The following is a 16,864-nucleotide window of genomic DNA, read 5'->3' as shown; positions in this document are numbered from 1 at the left end:
GTCAAGACCCAACAGGTCCTTTATTAGACAGGAGTCAAGACCCAACAGGTCCTTTATTAGACAGGAGTCAGGACAGGACCCAACAGGTCCGTTATTAGACAGGAGTCAAGACCCAACAGGTCCTTTATTAGACAGGAGTCAGGACAGGACCCAACAGGTCCTTTATTAGACAGGAGTCAGGACAGGACCCAACAGGTCCTTTATTAGACAGGAGTCAGGACAGGACCCAACAGGTCCTTTAATAGACAGGAGTCAGGACAGGACCCAACAGGTCCTTTATTAGACAGGAGTCAGGACAGGACCCAACAGGTCTTCCATTAGACAGGAGTCAGGACAGGACCCAACAGGTCCTTTATTAGACAGGAGTCAGGACAGGACCCAACAGGTCCTTTAATAGACAGGAGTCAGGACAGGACCCAACAGGTCCTTTAATAGACAGGAGTCAGGACAGGACCCAACAGGCCCTTTATTAGACAGGAGTCAGGACCCAACAGGTCCTTTATTAGACAGGAGTCAGGACAGGACCCAACAGGTCCTTTATTAGACAGGAGTCAGGACAGGACCCAACAGGTCCTTTATTAGACAGGAGTCAGGACAGGACCCAACAGGTCCTTTATTAGACAGGAGTCAGGACAGGACCCAACAGGTCCTTTATTAGACAGGAGTCAGGACAGGACCCAACAGGCCCTTTATTAGACAGGAGTCAGGACAGGACCCAACAGGTCCTTTATTAGACAGGAGTCAGGACAGGACCCAACAGGTCCTTTATTGGACAAGGGGTCAGGACCCAACAGGTCCTTTATTAGACAGGAGTCAGGACAGGACCCAACAGGTCCTTTATTGGACAAGGGGTCAGGACCCAACAGGTCCTTTATTAGACAGGAGTCAGGACAGGACCCAACAGGTCCTTTATTAGACAGGAGTCAGGACAGGACCCAACAGGTCCTTAATTAGACAGGAGTCAGGACCCAACAGGTCCTTTATTAGACAGGAGTCAGGACAAGACCCAACAGGTCCTTTATTAGACAGGAGTCAAGACCCAACAGGTCCTTTATTAGACAGGAGTCAGGACAAAACCCAACAGGTCCTTTATTAGACAGGAGTCAGGACAGGACCCAACAGGTCTTCCATTAGACAGGAGTCAGGACAAAACCCAACAGGTCCTTTATTAGACAGGAGTCAGGACCCAACAGGTCCTTTATTAGACAGGAGTCAAGACCCAACAGGTCCTTTATTAGACAGGAGTCAAGACCCAACAGGTCCTTTATTAGACAGGAGTCAGGACAGGACCCAACAGGTCCTTTATTAGACAGGAGTCAAGACCCAACAGGTCCTTTATTAGACAGGAGTCAGGACAGGACCCAACAGGTCCTTTATTAGACAGGAGTCAGGACAGGACCCAACAGGTCCTTTATTAGACAGGAGTCAGGACAGGACCCAACAGGCCCTTTATTAGACAGGAGTCAGGACAGGACCCAACAGGTCCTTTATTAGACAGGAGTCAGGACAGGACCCAACAGGTCCTTTATTAGACAGGAGTCAGGACAGGACCCAACAGGCCCTTTATTAGACAGGAGTCAGGACAGGACCCAACAGGTCCTTTATTAGACAGGAGTCAGGACAGGACCCAACAGGCCCTTTATTAGACAGGAGTCAGGACAGGACCCAACAGGTCCTTTATTAGACAGGAGTCAGGACAGGACCCAACAGGTCCTTTATTAGACAGGAGTCAGGACAGGACCCAACAGGTCCTTTATTAGACAGGAGTCAGGACAGGACCCAACAGGTCCTTTATTAGACAGGAGTCAGGACCCAACAGGTCCTTTATTAGACAGGAGTCAGGACCCAACAGGTCCTTTATTAGACAGGAGTCAAGACCCAACAGGTCCTTTATTAGACAGGAGTCAGGACCCAACAGATCCTTTATTAGACAGAAGTCAGGACAGGACCCAACAGGCCCTTTATTAGACAGGAGTCAAGACAGGACCCAACAGGTCCTTTATTAGACAGGAGTCAGGACCCAACAGGCCCTTTATTAGACAGGAGTCAGGACCCAACAGGTCCTTTATTAGACAGGAGTCAGGACCCAACAGGTCCTTTATTAGACAGGAGTCAGGACAAAACCCAACAGGTCCTTTATTAGACAGGAGTCAGGACAGGACCCAACAGGTCTTCCATTAGACAGGAGTCAGGACAAAACCCAACAGGTCCTTTATTAGACAGGAGTCAGGACCCAACAGGTCCTTTATTAGACAGGAGTCAAGACCCAACAGGTCCTTTATTAGACAGGAGTCAAGACCCAACAGGTCCTTTATTAGACAGGAGTCAGGACAGGACCCAACAGGTCCTTTATTAGACAGGAGTCAAGACCCAACAGGTCCTTTATTAGACAGGAGTCAGGACAGGACCCAACAGGCCCTTTATTAGACAGGAGTCAGGACAGGACCCAACAGGTCCTTTATTAGACAGGAGTCAGGACAGGACCCAACAGGTCCTTTATTAGACAGGAGTCAGGACAGGACCCAACAGGTCCTTTATTAGACAGGAGTCAGGACAGGACCCAACAGGCCCTTTATTAGACAGGAGTCAGGACAGGACCCAACAGGTCCTTTATTAGACAGGAGTCAGGACAGGACCCAACAGGCCCTTTATTAGACAGGAGTCAGGACAGGACCCAACAGGTCCTTTATTAGACAGGAGTCAGGACAGGACCCAACAGGTCCTTTATTAGACAGGAGTCAGGACAGGACCCAACAGGTCCTTTATTAGACAGGAGTCAGGACCCAACAGGTCCTTTATTAGACAGGAGTCAAGACCCAACAGGTCCTTTATTAGACAGGAGTCAGGACCCAACAGATCCTTTATTAGACAGAAGTCAGGACAGGACCCAACAGGTCCTTTATTAGACAGAAGTCAGGACAGGACCCAACAGGCCCTTTATTAGACAGGAGTCAGGACAGGACCCAACAGGTCCTTTATTAGACAGGAGTCAGGACAGGACCCAACAGGTCCTTTATTAGACAGGAGTCAGGACAGGACCCAACAGGTCCTTTATTAGACAGAAGTCAGGACAGGACCCAACAGGTCCGGAGCAGGAAGAGGAGAAGGAAGGAAGACCTTATCAACACTTCACAGCATAACTCTCTCCCTCCCTCTGTCTACACCTCCTAAAACAGAGGGAAGGAGAGGGGCTGTCTGTCTGGGACATACCAGGTCTTAGCCGTGCAGTCTGTAGCGGTGACATCCCTAACATATGACATCACCTACAGGCATACCATGCACCTCGTTTGAGAGATCAGATGCCAGACAAGATGTAATTTGAGAATCCCAATGGGATACACAATATTGTTGTATTGCACCAATCCTCAGTCAGGACATGCATACAGAGGGAAGGAAAACCACAGATAAGCAATGAAGTCATGTATTTTATGCCAGAGTAATACCAGGCTTGTGGTTCCCAGAATGGAAGTAAACCACAGGGGCCTTACTTTGTAAGTGTGTTTGCATCATGGGGTGAAACAAAATGGCCGCCACCAGATCAATATGGGTGATGCTGTAATATTTCCCCCCAGATTATTCTGCTTTAACACTGCGTTTTACAGCATCAAGCTAAAGACCAAGCGGATGAAGGATGCTGTTCTCAGCTCCTACCATCACATTAAGCAGCATCTCTCTCTCACTCAGACGTTGGGGCCTGGTAGCAAACCAAGCCTTGATGTGTCTCCAATGGAAATCACAAAGCATTAAACATTCAACAGGCTGTCAGAACCCAGAAGTACATGGACTGTGAGGGGAAAAGTAGGGCGACTGGGACACTGGCTGCACTGAGGCAGACAAGCTGCTATCACACTGTCTATCTATCACATTATATTTCTCCCCCAACACACACACACACACCACACACACACACACACACACACACACACACACACACACACACACACACACACACACACACACACACACACACACGTCCCTACATTCAACTTGGCCAGAACTATAATTATCTGAGACTGGTGACAGTAACCTGAAGTAACCCTACTATTTCCAACCAACCTGAGTGTCCTCCATTTCACTGTCAGATCAGTCAAGATGAAGACACAAGATGGAGAGACAGGTCTTACATTGAGATAGAGACAGACAGATATATATAGTATACTGGTAGTATATATAGTATGGGAGGTCTGGACGGAGAGACAGGTCCTACATTGAGATAGAGACAGACAGATATATACTGCTCAAAAAAATAAAGGGAACACTTAAACAACACATCCTAGATCTGAATGAAAGAAATAATCTTATTAAATACTTTTTTCTTTACATAGTTGAATGTGCTGACAACAAAATCACACAAAAATAATCAATGGAAATCCAATTTATCAACCCATGGAGGTCTGGATTTGGAGTCACACTCAAAATTAAAGTGGAAAACCACACTACAGGCTGATCCAACTTTGATGTAATGTCCTTAAAACAAGTCAAAATGAGGCTCAGTAGTGTGTGTGGCCTCCACGTGCCTGTATGACCTCCCTACAATGCCTGGGCATGCTCCTGATGAGGTGGCGGATGGTCTCCTGAGGGATCTCCTCCCAGACCTGGACTAAAGGATCCGCCAACTCCTGGACAGTCTGTGGTGCAACGTGGCGTTGGTGGATGGAGCGAGACATGATGTCCCAGATGTGCTCAATTGGATTCAGGTCTGGGGAACGGGCGGGCCAGTCCATAGCATCAATGCCTTCCTCTTGTAGGAACTCCTGACACACTCCAGCCACATGAGGTCTAGCATTGTCTTGCATTAGGAGGAACCCAGGGCCAACCGCACCAGCATATGGTCTCACAAGGGGTCTGAGGATCTCATCTCGGTACCTAATGGCAGTCAGGCTACCTCTGGCGAGCACATGGAGGGCTGTGCGGCCCCCCAAAGAAATGCCACCCCACACCATGACTGACCCACCGCCAAACCGGTCATGTTGGAGGATGTTGCAGGCAGTAGAAGGTTCTGTCACGTCTGTCACGTGCTCAGTGTGAACCTGCTTTCATCTGTGAAGAGCACAGGGCGCCAGTGGCGAATTTGCCAATCTTGGTGTTCTCTGGCAAATGCCAAACGTCCTGCACGGTGTTGGGCTGTAAGCAAAACCCCCACCTGTGGATGTCGGGCCCTCATACCACCCACATGGAGTCTGTTTCTGACCGTTTGAGCAGACACATGCACATTTGTGGCCTGCTGGAGGTCATTTTGCAGTGCTCCTCTTGCTCCTCCTTGCACAAAGGCGGAGGTAGCGGTCCTGCTGCTGGGTTGTTGCCCTCCTACGGCCTCCTCCACGTCTCCTGATGTACTGGCCTGTCTCCTAGTAGCGCCTCCATGCTCTGGACACTACGCTGACAGACACAGCAAACCTTCTTGCCACAGCTCACATTGATGTGCCATCCTGGATGTGCTGCACTACCTGAGCCACTTGTGTGGGTTGTAGACTCCGTCTCATGCTACCACTAGAGTGAAAGCACCGCCAGCATTCAAAAGTGACCAAAACATCAGCCAGGAAGCATAGGAACTGAGAAGTGGTCTGTGGTTCCCACCTGCAGAACCACTCCTTTATTGGGGGTGTCTTGCTAATTGCCTATAAGTTCCACCTGTTGTCTATTCCATTTGCACAACAGCATGTGAAATTTATTGTCAATCAGTGTTGCTTCCTAAGTGGACAGTTTGATTTCACAGAAGTGTGATTGACTTGGAGTTACATTGTGTTGTTTAAGTGTTCCCTTTATTTTTTTGAGCAGTGTATATAGTATACTGGTAGTATATATAGTATGGGAGGTCTGGACGGAGAGACAGGTCCTACATTGAGATAGAGACAGACAGATATATATAGTATACTGGTAGTATATATAGTATGGGAGGTCTGGACGGAGAGACAGGTCCTACATTGAGATAGAGACAGACAGATATATATAGTATACTGGTAGTATATATAGTATGGGAGGTCTGGACGGAGAGACAGCTGATGAAAAGGAAGAAGATGCAGGTCCCCAGCTCAGACAGACGGCAGCTGGAAGACAACAGCACCTGCCCCAACCTGCTCTAGTGTGTGTGTGTGTGTGTGTGTGTGTGTGTGTGTGTGTGTGTGTGTGTGTGTGTGTGTGTGTGTGTGTGTGTGTGTGTTCTATCTTCCTCTATGTGTCTGTAATCAGAGCCCCTGCGTGCTCAGACAGAGTAGCGGATCCAGACACACACACACACACACACACACACACACACACACACACACACGACTACAGAGACCCAAACACAGGCAACAGGCAGGAGACGGCAAGAAGCTTTATCACAAAGGAGAAAGAACATCAAAACGAACCGACCGGCAAATCACCCACAGTTAGAAAGACACCTGACAGACACACCCCTATACTTCCAAGTGTTCTCTCCCAGGACTGTTGTCTGCTGCTTTATGAAGCCAACTACTATTAATACCAACCAATCCCCCTCCTTACAGAGGCATGTGTTCAGGCATGGTTCCTCAGGCCCACTGCTGAGTGTCATTCCAGTTCCATGTGTTTATCTTCAGCTGCTGATCCTAGACTAAACACGCCAGGAGACTAGACTACCTAGCTACTTCCACCTTCAGCTGCTGATCCTAGACTAAACACGCCAGGAGACTAGACTACCTAGCTACTTCCACCTTCAGCTGCTGATCCTAGACTAAACACACCAGGAGACTAGACTGACCCTAACTCTAACTCTAACCCCAACTCCAACTCCAACCCTAACTCTAACCCCAACTCCAACCCTAACCCCAACTCCGACCCCAACCCCAACTCCAACTCCAACCCCAACTCCAGCCCTAACTCTAACCCCAACCCCAACTCTAACCCCAACTCCAACCCCAACCCCAACTCCAACCCCAACTCCAACCCCAACTCCAACTCCAACCCTAACTCTAACCCCAACTCCAACCCTAACCCCAACTCCAACCCCAACCTCAACTCCAACCCTAACTCCAACCCAGCAGCCCTCTGGTCTGTGTGTTTGGTGTGTTCTGGCGACAGAGTGGGTGGGATTAGGAGGTTAGAAGTAACACTAACCCTAAAACCACCCACCCAGTCAGAGATGTGCACTCAGCCAACACAGACACACACACGTCCTCACAACTATAGTTATACACATATACACACACACACATTCTTCCATCCAGACAGATGTGGCCCCAGGCTGAATAACCTGTTAGGAGGAAGTTGTTTAGTTGTCTCTCCATTATAGACCCTCTCTGATGGACTGGTTCACCTCAGGACATACTATTACTAGTGAGAAACACGTCCTCCATGACCCCAAACTCCATTCATCTACTGTGTGTGTAAACACAACCAATATTTATGTTTATTTATTTTCCATTTTGTACTTTAACTATTTGCACATCGTTACAACACTGTATATAGACATAATATTACTTTTGAAATGTCTTTATTCTTTTGGAAGTTCTGTGAGTGTAATGTTTACTGTTCATTTTTATTGTTTATTTCACTTTTGTTTATTATCTATTTCACTTGCTTTGGCAATGTTAACATATGTTTCCCATGCCAATAAAGCCCCTTACATTGAAATTGAGAGAGAGAGAGAGACACAGAGAGAGAGACAGAGAGAGGCACAGCGAGAGAGAGAGAGAGAGAGAGAGAGAGAGAGAGAGAGAGAGACAGAGAGAGAGAGACAGAGAGAGAGAGAGAGAGAGAGAGAGAGAGAGAGAGAGAGAGAGAGAGAGAGAGAGAGGTGTGGTGGGAAAACCCTCTGTTCCCTTTTGTGTCAACCAGCAGGTGTTGAGTGTCTTAACAAAGCCATCTCTAACCAGCACTAGGTTGGGGCTTTCCACAATGAAAAACAGGACCAGACATATTATGACAAAATAAAGGCTCAAGTCAAATCACAAAGAAAGTCACATAGTGCACTCTCTCAGTGGAATGTGTTTTAGATGAACTGTCATTGGGGAGAGGGCTGTAGCTGAATGTGGTCCATGTTTGTCAAACAAGTGTTGTGTTCATATAGGAATCAGCTATATAACTATATATTAAAAACAAACATGTGTTCATATAGGAATCAGCTATATAACTATATATTAAAAACAAACATGTGTTCATATAGGAATCAGCTATATAACTATATATTAAAAACAAACATGTGTTCATATAGGAATCAGCTATATAACTATATATTAAAAACAAACATGTGTTGTGTTCATATAGGAATCAGCTATATAACTATATATTAAAAACAAACATGTGTTCATATAGGAATCAGCTATATAACTATATATTAAAAACAAACATGTGTTCATATAGGAATCAGCTATATAGCTATATATTAAAAACAAACATGTGTTCATATAGGAATCAGCTATATAACTATATATTAAAAACAAACATGTGTTCATATAGGAATCAGCTATATAACTATATATTAAAAACAAACATGTGTTCATATAGGAATCAGCTATATAACTATATATTAAAAACAAACATGTGTTCATATAGGAATCAGCTATATAACTATATATTAAAAACAAACATGTGTTCATATAGGAATCAGCTATATAACTATATATTAAAAACAAACATGTGTTCATATAGGAATCAGCTATATAACTATATATTAAAAACAAACATGTGTTCATATAGGAATCAGCTATATAGCTATATATTAAAAACAAACATGTGTTCATATAGGAATCAGCTATATAACTATATATTAAAAACAAACATGTGTTCATATAGGAATCAGCTATATAACTATATATTAAAAACAAACATGTGTTCATATAGGAATCAGCTATATAACTATATATTAAAAACAAACATGTGTTGTGTTCATATAGGAATCAGCTATATAACTATATATTAAAAACAAACATGTGTTCATATAGGAATCAGCTATATAACTATATATTAAAAACAAACATGTGTTGTGTTCATATAGGAATCAGCTATATAACTATATATTAAAAACAAACATGTGTTCATATAGGAATCAGCTATATAACTATATATTAAAAACAAACATGTGTTCATATAGGAATCAGCTATATAACTATATATTAAAAACAAACATGTGTTGTGTTCATATAGGAATCAGCTATATAACTATATATTAAAAACAAACATGTGTGTCATATAGGAATCAGCTATATAACTATATATTAAAAACAAACATGTGTTCATATAGGAATCAGCTATATAACTATATATTAAAAACAAACAGTGTGTGTCATATAGGAATCAGCTATATAACTATATATTAAAAACAAACATGTGTTCATATAGGAATCAGCTATATAACTATATATTAAAAACAAACATGTGTTGTGTTCATATAGGAATCAGCTATATAACTATATATTAAAAACAAACATGTGTTGTGTTCATATAGGAATCAGCTATATAACTATATATTAAAAACAAACATGTGTTCATATAGGAATCAGCTATATAACTATATATTAAAAACAAACATGTGTTCATATAGGAATCAGCTATATAACTATATATTAAAAACAAACATGTGTTGTGTTCATATAGGAATCAGCTATATAACTATATATTAAAAACAAACATGTGTTCATATAGGAATCAGCTATATAACTATATATTAAAAACAAACATGTGTTCATATAGGAATCAGCTATATAACTATATATTAAAAACAAACATGTGTTCATATAGGAATCAGCTATATAACTATATATTAAAAACAAACATGTGTTCATATAGGAATCAGCTATATAACTATATATTAAAAACAAACATGTGTTCATATAGGAATCAGCTATATAACTATATATTAAAAACAAACATGTGTTCATATAGGAATCAGCTATATAACTATATATTAAAAACAAACATGTGTTCATATAGGAATCAGCTATATAACTATATATTAAAAACAAACATGTGTTCATATAGGAATCAGCTATATAACTATATATTAAAAACAAACAGTGTGTTCATATAGGAATCAGCTATATAACTATATATTAAAAACAAACATGTGTTCATATAGGAATCAGCTATATAACTATATATTAAAAACAAACATGTGTTCATATAGGAATCAGCTATATAACTATATATTAATAACAAACATGTGTTCATATAGGAATCAGCTATATAACTATATATTAAAAACAAACATATGTAAGAATCTACATATATATCATGATGTCTATAACACCTCTGTGTAGATAGACAGGGTTATATCATGATGTCTATAACACCTCTGTGTAGATAGACAGGGTTAGATCACGATGTCTATAACACCTCTGTGTAGATAGACAGGGTTAGATCACGATGTCTATAACACCTCTGTGTAGATAGACAGGGTTATATCACGATGTCTATAACACCTCTGTGTAGATAGACAGGGTTATATCACGATGTCTATAACACCTCTGTGTAGATAGACAGGGTTATATCACGATGTCTATAACACCTCTGTGTAGATAGACAGGGTTATATCACGATGTCTATAACACCTCTGTGTAGATAGACAGGGTTATATCACGATGTCTATAACACCTCTGTGTAGATAGACAGGGTTATATCACGATGTCTATAACACCTCTGTGTAGATAGACAGGGTTATATCACGATGTCTATAACACCTCTGTGTAGATAGACAGGGTTATATCATGATGTCTATAACACCTCTGTGTAGATAGACAGGGTTATATCACGATGTCTATAACACCTCTGTGTAGATAGACAGGTTTATATCATGATATTCTCTATTCATTGTATCAGTGCATGTTTTTCACATGCGGCTGTAGAGAGAGAGAGAGAGAGAGAGAGAGAGAGAGAGAGAGAGAGGAAAAAAAGGGAGAGAGAGGGCGAGAGAGGGCGAGAGGGAGCGAGAGAGAAAGAGAGATGGAGATAGAGAGAGGGAGAGAGAAAAAGGGAGAGAGAGAGACGGAGTGAGGGAGAGAGAAAAAGGGAGAGAGATAGATAGGGAGAGTAGAGGGAGAGAGAGAGAGACGGAGAGAGATAGAAAAGGAGAAGGAGAGAGAGAGAGGGAGCGAGAGAGAAAGATAGATAGGGAGAGAGGGAGGGAGAGAGAAAGATAGATAGGGAGGCAGAGGGAGAGCGAGAGAATGAGAAGGAGAGAGATAGATAGGGAGAGAGAGGGAGTGAGAAGGAGAGGGATAGATAGGGAGAGAGAGGGAGAGAGAGAGCGAGAGAGAAGGAGAAAGAGGCAGAGGGAGAGAGAGAGAGTGAGAAGGAGAGGGAGAGGGATAGATAGGGAGAGAGAGAGCGAGAGAGAGAGAGAAAAAGGCAGAGGGAGAGAGAGAGAGTGAGAAGGAGAGAGATAGATAGGGAGAGAGAGGGAGTGAGAAGGAGAGGGATAGATAGGGAGAGAGGCAGAGAGAGAGGCAGAGAGAGAGAGGGAGAGAGAGAGCCCAGAGGCCAGCCAATCAGTGCTAGGCCTGCAGTGTGACGTGGGCTCAGTTGATCCAGCTAGCAGCAGTAGTCTCTGAGCCAGGCAGCCAGGCAGAGTGTGTGTGTTGAGCCATCAGGATGATGATGTGCTGTCTACAGCAACTTTACTTCCAGGCCACTGGGGCTGGAGTTGGGGATAGGGATAGGGCTGGGGCTGGGGATAGGGCTGGGGATAAGGATAGGGCTGGAGCTGGGGATAGGGCTGGGGCTGGGGATAGGGATAGGGCTGGGGAGAGGGATAGGGATAGGGCTGGGGAGAGGGATACGACTGGGGATAGGGATACGGCTGGGGCTGGGGATAGGGATACGGCTGGGGAGAGGGATACGGCTGGGGATAGGGATACGGCTGGGGATAGGGATACGGCTGGGGATAGGGATACGGCTGGGGAGAGGGATACGACTGGGGATAGGGATACGGCTGGGGATAGGGATACGGCTGGGGAGAGGGATACGACTGGGGAGAGGGATACGGCTGGGGATAGGGATACGACTGGGCATAGGGATACGGCTGGGGATAGGGATACGGCTGGGGATAGGGATACGGCTGGGGAGAGGGATAGGGCTGGGGATAGGGATAGGGCTGGGGATAGGGATACGGCTGGGGATAGGGAGAGGGCTGGGGAGAGGGATACGGCTGGGGATAGGGATAGGGCTGGGGAGAGGGATACGGCTGGGGAGAGGGATACGGCTGGGAGAGGGATACGGCTGGGGAGAGGGATACGGCTGGGGAGAGGGATACGGCTGGGGAGAGGGATACGGCTGGGGAGAGGGATACGGCTGGGGATAGGGATACGGCTGGGGAGAGGGATACGGCTGGGGAGAGGGATACGGCTGGGGAGAGGGATACGGCTGGGGATAGGGATACGGCTGGGGATAGGGATACGGCTGGGGATAGGGATACGGCTGGGGAGAGGGATACGGCTGGGGATAGGGATAGGGCTGGGGAGAGGGATACGGCTGGGGATAGGGATACGGCTGGGGATAGGGATAGGGCTGGGGAGAGGGATACGGCTGGGGAGAGGGATACGGCTGGGGATAGGGATACGGCTGGGGAGAGGGATACGGCTGGGGAGAGGGATACGGCTGGGGATAGGGATACGGGTGGGGATGGGGATACGGCTGGGGAAGGGGATACGGCTGGGGAGAGGGATACGGCTGGGGAGAGGGATACGGCTGGGGAGAGGGATACGGCTGGGGATAGGGATACGGCTGGGGAGAGGGATACGGCTGGGGAGAGGGATACGGCTGGGGAGAGGGATACGGCTGGGGATAGGGATACGGCTGGGGATAGGGATACGGCTGGGGATAGGGATACGGCTGGGGAGAGGGATACGGCTGGGGATAGGGATAGGGCTGGGGAGAGGGATACGGCTGGGGATAGGGATACGGCTGGGGATAGGGATAGGGCTGGGGAGAGGGATACGGCTGGGGAGAGGGATACGACTGGGGATAGGGATACGGCTGGGGATAGGGATACGGCTGGGGAGAGGGATACGACTGGGGAGAGGGATACGGCTGGGGATAGGGATACGGCTGGGGATAGGGATACGGCTGGGGATAGGGATACGGCTGGGGAGAGGGATACGGCTGGGGATAGGGATACGGCTGGGGATAGGGATAGGGCTGGGGATAGGGATACGGCTGGGGATAGGGATAGGGCTGGGGAGAGGGATACGGCTGGGGATAGGGATACGGCTGGGGATAGGGATACGGCTGGGGATAGGGATACGGCTGGGGATAGGGATACGGCTGGGGAGAGGGATACGGCTGGGGATAGGGATAGGGCTGGGGATAGGGATACGGCTGGGGATAGGGATAGGGCTGGGGAGAGGGATACGGCTGGGGAGAGGGATACGGCTGGGGATAGGGATACGGGTGGGGATGGGGATACGGCTGGGGAAGGGGATACGGCTGGGGAGAGGGATACGGCTGGGGAGAGGGATACGGCTGGGGATAGGGATACGGCTGGGGAGAGGGATACGGCTGGGGAGAGGGATACGGCTGGGGAGAGGGATACGGCTGGGGAGAGGGATACGGCTGGGGATAGGGATACGGCTGGGGATAGGGCTGGAGCTCCTGTATGGATAACACCCAATCAGCTCAATGTAATGGTTAACAGACCTTTTTCCTTCAGCTCATTCTATCTCTCTGGGCCTCTTTCTCTCTCTTTTTCACCTCTCTCTTTCTCTTTCTGACAAGCTATTTTCCACACCACATTTGTTCATGTGATGGTTACGTGTGTGTGTGTGTGTGTGTGTGTGCTCGTGTGTGTGCATGTGTGTGTGTGTGTGTGTATGTGTGTGTGTGTGTTGTCTATTTATGGCGTTTGTAGCTAACACATGATGTACAAAATGTTTTGCTCCAGAGAGGATGTGCTACTGGACATTTAGGAGAAAAAAAATGCAGAAAAGAGGTCTGCTACCTAAAAGGTTACAGCATGCATCCCCTGTTAGCCTGCTGTTACTATGCAGACTCTGGCAGGGAGGAGAGGAGTCCCCTCCAGCACTGGGCGATGACAAAGGTAAGTAGAGCTAATGCAGTCTGTCTCTCGCTCTCTCCCTCTATCTCTCCCTGTCTCTCTCCCTCTATCTCTCCCTGTCTCTATCCCTCTTTTTATCTCTCCCTGTCTCTCTCCCTCTTTCTATCTCTCCCTCTCTCTCCCTGTCTCTCTCCCTCTTTCTATCTCTCCCTCTCTCATTCTCTCTCTCTGCTTCACTCTCTCTTTCTCTCTCCCCCCTCTCTCTATATATATAGTACCAGTCAAAACTATTAAATTACACATATGGAATCACATAGTATCCAAAAAAAGAGTTAAACAAATATTTTACATTCATCAAATTAGCATAGCCACCCTTTGCCTTGATGACAGCTTTGCAGACTCTTGGCATTCTCTCAACCAGCTTCATGAGGTATTTACCTGGAATGCATTTCAATGAATAGGTGTGCCTTGTTAAAAGTTAATTTGACTGGTACTGTATATATCTCCCTCTATCAATTCAATTCATAAAAATGAACAGTAAACATTACACCCACACAAGTTCCAAAAGAATAAAGACATTTCAAAAGTCCTATTATGTCTATATACAGTGTTGTAACGATGTGCAAATAGTTAAAGTATAAAAGGGAAAATAAATAAACATAAATATGGGTTGTATTTACAATGGTGTTTGTTCTTCACTGGTTGACCTTTTCTTGTGGCAACAGGTCACACAACTTGCTGCTGTGATGTCACACTGTGGTATTTCACCCAGTAGATATGGGAGTTTATCAAAATTGGATTCGTTTTTTCTAATTCTTTGTGGGTCTGTGTAATCTGAGGGAAATATGTGTCTCTAATATGGTCATACATTTGGCAGGTTAGGAAGTGCAGCTCAGTTTCCACCTCATTTTGTGGGCAGTGTGCACACAGCCTGTCTTCTCTTGAAAGCCAGGTCTGCCTACGGCGGCGTTTCTCAATAGCAAGGCTATGCTCACTGAGTCTGTACATAGTCAAAGCTTTCCTTAAGTTTGGGTCAGTCACAGTGGTCAGGTATTCTGCCACTGTGTACTCTCTGTTTAGGGCCAAATAGCATTCTAGTTTTCTCAGTTTTTTTGTTAATTCTTTCCAATGTGTCAAGTAATGATATTTTTGTTTTCTCATGATTTGGTTGGATCTAATTGTGTCTCTTTCTCTGTCTCTCTCCGTCTGAATAACACAGTAGTCTACTAGACGTACTGCATTTCAATTAAGCCATTAGCCAGCGAAATATGAACAAAACACATTTTGAATGGTCTACGAATGGTTATGAATGGTCTATGAGCGGTTATGAAGGGCCTTTGATAACAGATTAATAAAGCCTAATATAACAAGCTTGTACATGTGTGAACCCAGAACTGTGACATCACCTCATCACTCACCAGGTGACTGGGGAGGAGAGGAGTATAACACGTTGGGAGGTGTGGTAACAGTCCCTCTGTGTGTGTGTGTGTGTGTGTGTGTGTGTGTGTGTGTGTGTGTGTGTGTGTGTGTGTGTGTGTGTGTGTGTGTGTGTGTGTGTGTGTGTGTGTGTGTGTGTGTGTGTGTGTGTGTGTGTGTCGAATCAGTTGCTGTGTGTGTGTGTGTGTGTGTGTGTGTGTGTGTGTGTGTGTGTGTGTGTCGAATCAGTTGCTGTGTGTGTGTGTGTGTGTGTGTGTGTGTGTGTGTGTGTGTGTGTGTGTGTGTGTGTGTGTGTGTGTGTGTGTGTGGGGGCGAATCAGTTGCTGTGTGTGTGTGTGTGTGTGTCGAATCAGTTGCTGTGTGTGTGTGTGTGTGTGTGTGTGTGTGTGTGTGTGTGTGTGTGTGTGTGTGTGGTGTGTGTGTGTGTGTGTGTGTGTGTGTGTGTGTGTGTGTGTAAATGCTTCACATTATCACAGTGCTGTGAAAGCCTCCATGTGATGCTGTGACAAGAGATGCTGTGACAAGCCAGGAGAGCCATGGGGCAGGCTTTCACTACACCACCCCTCCCCACATCTGGCCACCCTAACTGGGGTTGTGGAACCGCAGGTATCCCCCCTGCCCACTTGATTAATGATGGGATTAGTGATGCGCAGGTTGACTCATAACCTGCGATTATATCTACGGGGTGGGTGGGTTTAGGGTCATGAAATATTGTGTGGTTGAATGGCGGGTGGCGGGCGGTTTGAATTAAGAGAAAACGATGCATAAAAAAAATCTGTAAGTGTATAATTCTTGTGCATTTCATACCTATAGGCTATATTTAGGTTTTACTTACATTATTTTTATCTGGCGTAAGTGCCTAAGATTTAGGGCCTAATCTTTCCAGTTTAGTTTTTGTTGAGTTATTGCATTTTCTCTCCGGTCCCTAAACGTCTGCTGCATGAGAAAAGCAGAGATGAAAGAGAAAACTTGACGGATGTCAACTAGATTGAATCATTGATTCTATTGACGTATGACATACACCACTATCCATATGAGTGGTATAGCCATCCCACTGACACAGACGTCAATTCAACATCTATTCCACGTTGGTGGAAACAAAGTTGATTCAACCAGTGTGTGCCTAGTGGGATACTGCTATACACTGCCCAGCCAACCAATCAGGACCTGAAGCTACTACTACTACTACTACTACTACTACTACTAATACTACTACTACTACTACTACTGCTCCTCTTACTCCTCCTACTACTACTACTACACTACTATACTACTACTACTACTACTACTACTACTACTACTACTACTACTACTACTACTACTACTACTATACTACTACTAATACTACAACTACTACCACTACTACTAATACTACAACTACTACCACTACTACTGCTCCTCTTACTACTACTACTACTACTACTACAACAACTACTACCACTACTACTACCACTACTACTATGATGTTGTAAGTTAAGT

General features: G+C 45.4%; 1 protein-coding gene across 2 annotated transcripts in view; it reads right to left on the bottom strand.

The window, feature by feature from the left end:
• The window catches only part of LOC106595567 (actin remodeling regulator NHS), a 159,446-nt gene that overhangs the window by 130,549 nt on the left and 12,033 nt on the right, over nucleotides 1-16,864 (bottom strand). The gene's annotated exons all lie outside the window — the stretch shown is intronic.

This window comes from Salmo salar, chromosome 16 (genome assembly GCF_965601325.2).
Source record: "Salmo salar chromosome 16, fSalSal1, whole genome shotgun sequence".
Taxonomy (NCBI): Eukaryota; Metazoa; Chordata; class Actinopteri; order Salmoniformes; family Salmonidae; genus Salmo; species Salmo salar.
Note: the sequence above shows the minus strand (reverse complement) of the source record. Positions and strands in the feature narration are given on the sequence as shown.